Genomic DNA, 6,000 nt, shown 5'->3' on the forward strand with positions numbered 1-6,000 from the left:
AATCCGGTTTAAAATTGTTGTGAAATATTTGAATGTATACTTGTGGGTGTTTTTTTTTTTTTTTTTAATTTTTATCTATAATGATATGTTTTTCTCATACTTGTGCACTGTCATTCCTACATTGTACATGTGTTATTGCAGTTTGTTTGATTTGTTGCCATAACCATTTATTGTTATTGTGTTAGTGATAATAAAGTTAACTTATCTTATAATTAAACGCTTCCGTATTTTTAGATCTTTTTAACACTTTCAGCTTTAGAAATAGAATTTTCTGTACACAAACATTTTGGTATATGACAGTTTGGTCATACATTTAATGGTCAAGGATTTATGTAGTACGACGTTTACTATGATTTGAACTTGAATTCTGACTAAAAACTAATGCGTCCACTTAAGAATTGAATGCTTCTTTTTGTAAATTCATTGGGGTGAAAAAGCGTTGACCGAAGTACATTTTGTATGAAGCGCTTTCATTTTAAAAATGTGCGCACGGTCACTGACGCTTTTACACCCTATGAAGTTACAAAAAGAAGCATTCAATTTTAATAATTACGTTTTTTAGCTATAATCACGAAAACACGAATTCTATAATTTTTTTATTTAATTCACCTGTGCACTTTAATGTGGGACCACGTGTTATCATGAACGAAAAGTTTTATTGAGTAATACAATTGCTTAAGGAATATCACGTGATGTGCAGTTAGCCAATTAGAATAAAGTATTATAATGAAACATACATCTAATGTAATTATTTTATTTTAAACTATTCAGTTTTGTTTTTTTTTTTAGCCACAAAAGAAGTAAAGCAGTGACCATGCATAGAATAGATTCGCCGTGCTTAGTCTACATAACTATGCGGTTCAGTTTTTAGTTTCTAATTAACCAGCCTTTATAGACGAGTTTACTCTAAAATAGACCGTTAGTAAAAGATGCAAAACGCACCTCGGGACAGATACATGTATATTTCAAAAAATATAAATCATGGCAATCTTACTTTTAAAACCACGTTTATCTGAAGAGGACCAAACACAAGAGGAGATAGACACACGATCTGTATTTCATACCAACCTGACTAACACCTAATTTATTTTCATAAATTTGTTTCATAAACGAGCAAATATTTGACGTTGATATAGTCCAGAATAATCAAGACGTCTGCTGTTGATATTTTTGATAATAGACTAGTTTGCCTCCCACAATATGTCAAATAAATATGACGTCTTTGAAGGCTAATCATTTTTTGATTTGACACCTCTCTGCGATGAGGGATCCAAAAATTGAAAATATTCTCCGGCAGCAGACGTCAGGAGTAACTGAAATAATTTTGTCAGGAAGAGGTGAAAGCCCAAATTAAATTCAAAGACGTCATAAATATTTAAATATTTGGACTAACCTGAAACTATATAACACATGTGTAACAGTTATAGAAGTCTCAGGACTAACTCGACACTAATTAAACGTCATATATATATATACAACATAACATGCAATGCATATTTTTTTAACTGGCCAGGAGCTTTAACTTTAATTAAAGCCAACAGAACCTTTTAAAGATTTTAATTCCTCATTTTGTAACAGTTTAGACGATTTCATTTTTTATTTCATTTTTATTTCGTATAACAATAAATTTACAAGTAACCATAGACGAAGGCGCGGGTGTTTCTCGCTGCATTAAAGACCCATTGGTGGCCTTCGGGTGTTGTTTGCTCACTATGGTCGGGTTGTTGTCTCTTTGACACATTCGCCATTTCCGTTCTCAATTTTACTTAAAGTTTAAAATTGACATAAAAAATAATATATTTAAGAATTGAATGCTTCTTTTTGTAAATTTATTGGGGTGTAAAAGCGTTGACCGAAGTACATTTTGTATGAATCTAAAAATGTGCGCACGGTCAACGCTTTTTCAACCCTATAAAGTTACAAAAAGAAGCATTCAATACTTATAATTACATTTTTTAGCTATGATCATGAAAACACGAATTTTATATATTTTTTTATTTAATTCACCTGTGCACTTTATTGTTTTACCACGCGTATTATGAATGAAAAGTTGTATTGACGGCAATGCAACTGCTTACGGAATAACACGTGATGTGCAGTTAGCCAATCAGAATAAAGTATTATAATGAAACATACATCTAATGTAATTATAGTAAAATGTAAGTAAAGAAGCAAGAATATTAAATGACACCATATCAATACTACAAAATTATTTGATTAATATGCATACTTCGGAAAGGGAGGAGGGAGGTAATTGCAAGAAGGAGGCGGTGAAATTTCTTCTCGTTCAGTTTAGATTTTTCAGCACGGAATCTTCATACATGAGTAAACGAGTATCTGATAACACAAAGAATTAGCATATATTTTCCTGCTAACTTATATATCTAATGGCCGAAAAGAATGGCGACAATTAAAACCAGGATTCAGAGGAGGAGAGGAATGAGTCAGGGTTGCCATAGTTGTCATTGGTTGTCTCTGTCATAGTTGATTTTAGATTATTGTTTTATAATAAATCATGACATCAGGTTTCTAATTTGAATTGTTTTACGTGTTGTCATAAGTTTGGCCTTTTGTGTATAGCTTAATTCCACGAATGTATCACCAGCCCAGTAGTCAGCACTTCTGTGTTGACTTAATTTATCATTGATATGTTCATAATTATAAATTAACTGTTAACAAAACTTTGAATTTTTGAAATACTGGGGCTTTTCTGCCTCGGGAGTGGATTGCGTTAGCTGAGAGAGTTTGGCAAGACTTTCAGGAACTTTTGTTCCTATGTGCTCTTCAGTTTCGTACTTTATATGGTCTTTTAAACTTTTTTTTATTCGAGCGTCACTGATGAGTCTTTTGTAGACGAAACGCGAGTCTGGCATAAATATAAAATTTCACTCCTGGTATTTGTTATAAGTTTATTTACATGGTGACATGGGATTTAGCCTTGCCGTATTGTAACCCATATTTGCTCACATTTGCGTCAATGTGTCTGTGGTGGATATAGGCCTCATTTGAAATCATACAAAATCTCCGTATCTTTATTTGATTTATGCAAAAATTCGCTTGATGAATAAAAATCATTAACTTTTGCGGCGCATTACAGTGTGGCGAAGTGCATTTTCTAAACAATCCAATTACAAAATAGATCTCTGCTTTCGTTATCCGAACACGCGAAATAAGATGGATCTGAAGTTTAATCAGATTGTTAACTATAACACGAGTACACATACTGAATTAAGACCCATTGGTGGCTTTCGGCTGTTGTTTGGTCTTTGGTCGGGTTAGGGTCTCTTTGACACATTCCCCATTTCCATTCTCAATTTTACACACTGAAATGTCTCGCCAGAGAGACGGATTGATGTAAGGGAAATATTTCCGAATCCCTTTGTATTAATATGTATATTTCATGAACATGATTTTTTTAAATAATATATGTTTAAACTAGTTTAAAGTAATTGTCTCGCCTATCATAAATTCCCGTTGGAAGTCTGTAATATAAAGGTTTTAGTTACAAGTATCACATAAACTTACCATTAACAATGTTGTATGAAAACGAGGTCACGGACAAATGTATCATGTAAGACAGACATTAAAATGTACAACTTGCAATCATGCATTACACCGATATTGCTCATAGTACATGCGAACTTGTGACAGATCAAACCACAAAATCTGTAATCCTTATAACCAATGAACCATGAAAGTGAGGTCAAGGTCTTTACCCTGATTTTTTTACACAGACATATAAACCAATTATATATAGTTGATCTATTCAGACTATTGCTTAAAAAGTATCTGATAAACAGACAAAATGAAGAAAATTTATATGTTAATATAGATATACTGAAATCCTACTAATCTTCTTTTAATTAGTTGCGAATCCACTATGTATGTTGAGTATAAGTTTCACCTATTTATCGGATTTTTGCATCACGCGTGTATATCATTAGTCTTAACTACAAACTGAAGAATCAATAGATTCAATATTGTCTTTGTTTCATTATTTGCGTTGTATCTGCTACGCTGTTTATATTTTTTTTTGTTTTTTATAAGTGCTGAGACTTTTTCAATCATTATAAAATTTCAAACGCCAATTTGTGGATCATGTGATGACGTTTTACGTGTAAATATTGAGGTAAAAGACAGGTCACTTGCCATTTCAAGTTTTCCATTTGTTCATGCTTTCATATAAATAAGGTAAATAAGGCAAATTTAAACTAGAGGCCATACGGAGTATTCATCGATCACAATCTATTTTTGCATAGCATGCATGGAAACATTAACATCTTCTTCGAGATCTATACCAAAAATGAAAATTGTCTTGTCCAAAATCTTGACGATCATCGAGTCATAGGTGGATTAGTGGGGGCGCTCCCCTCCCCCCTTTTTCGTGGAAAAAATTTGGTTGATTGTAGAGGGAACACTGAAGCATGACTGGAGCGCCCATCCCCCTTTTAGGTCAGTCAGCGGGCCCCCTTATGAAAAGTTCTGGATCCGCCAATGACCATTTTTGGCTGATTATGAGCAAAAAAAAAAAAATAAACAATATGTAAAATGTGTCATAAGGGTGAAACTACATGGATTGACAATTATATTCCTATAATAATTGTAGATGATTGATGTTTGCAACCCGGATACTTAAAACCTTTTGTCTTTTCTTTTTTTTTTTTTTTATTTGCTTTCTGTGCGGTATGGGTCTTGCTTTTGTTGAAGGTAGCACAGTGACGTGGAATTGGTTACTTTTTTCTTTGGTCTGAATGCATAGTTTCCAATTTATAGCCAGGTACCTTTGATAATTGTTTACACCACTGGGTCTATATGCCACTGCTGGAGGACAATTCGTCCCTGAGGGTATCACCAGCCCAGAAGTCAGCACTTCGGTGTTGACATGAATATCAATTACTAGTATATAGTTATTTTATAAATTTCCTGTTACAGAACTTTAAATTTTTCGAAAAAAAGGATTTTCTTATTCCAGGAATAGATTTCCTAAACCCTATTTGGCACAACATTTTGGATTTTGGGTCCTCAATGCTCCTTAGCTTTGTACTTGTTTGGCTATACAACTATTTTGATCTGAGCGTCACTGATGAGTCTTATGTAGACGAAACGTGCGTATGACGTATTTTAAAAATTATAATCCTCGTGTACCTTTGATAACTGTTATCATATATTCATATCTTTACATGTGAGAACCACAACTCATGTGGATGTTTATATATGATGTCCATCTATTCTAATGTTCCACGTGGAAAATAAAAATAGGGGGCATCATATACACATTTTATAAGCAGCCACTGAACTGATAACGATTATAATTCGTGATTTAGAATTTAAATTATATTTTAATACGGTCTTAAATGGGCTAAGACGGATTCCCAGTACCCTTATCTTTATAAGCAAATTTCATTCATTACAAGAGCTAAAACATCAACTGAATTCACAATAAAATGCAAACGTGTATATATGTATAAAAAAAAACAAACAAACAGTTTCTACAGAAAAGGATTAGTGTCCAACGGATTAACTTGATATCGCCAAAGTTGTCCTTGACAACCAAACATTATAGCAATAGAATTAATTTATCACAGAAGGTTGGCAGACGGTTTAACAAATTGTCATTTTAGCCCATAAATATATTGTTTGAAATTAATTCATTTCTTATTTACAGTGGTCCAAATCTTTCTGGTTATATACATAAGGTAAGCAATTACATATAGCTATAGGACTTGTTCTTTTCAACGAATAAAGATTTATACAAATAGCAGTAGGCGCCCTCGGATAACCATCCCTTCCAACTTTATACCCCAAGGATAACTGTGACCATATTTGGATCCAGTTGGCCCTATCTGTTAGTGCTAAATAAATAAAAGAAGTAAAAGAAAATTTCCAACCTAAGCTTGGCTATATGACCTCATTTTCATTTAGAAGGCCCCAGACCGAACCTTAAGAAAACCATAATAATGTCGCACAAATCCTTTCTGAAAGGGGTACGGAATTCATAAT

The sequence above is a fragment of the Mytilus galloprovincialis genome, chromosome 10 (genome assembly GCF_965363235.1).
Source record: "Mytilus galloprovincialis chromosome 10, xbMytGall1.hap1.1, whole genome shotgun sequence".
Taxonomy (NCBI): domain Eukaryota; kingdom Metazoa; phylum Mollusca; class Bivalvia; order Mytilida; family Mytilidae; genus Mytilus; species Mytilus galloprovincialis.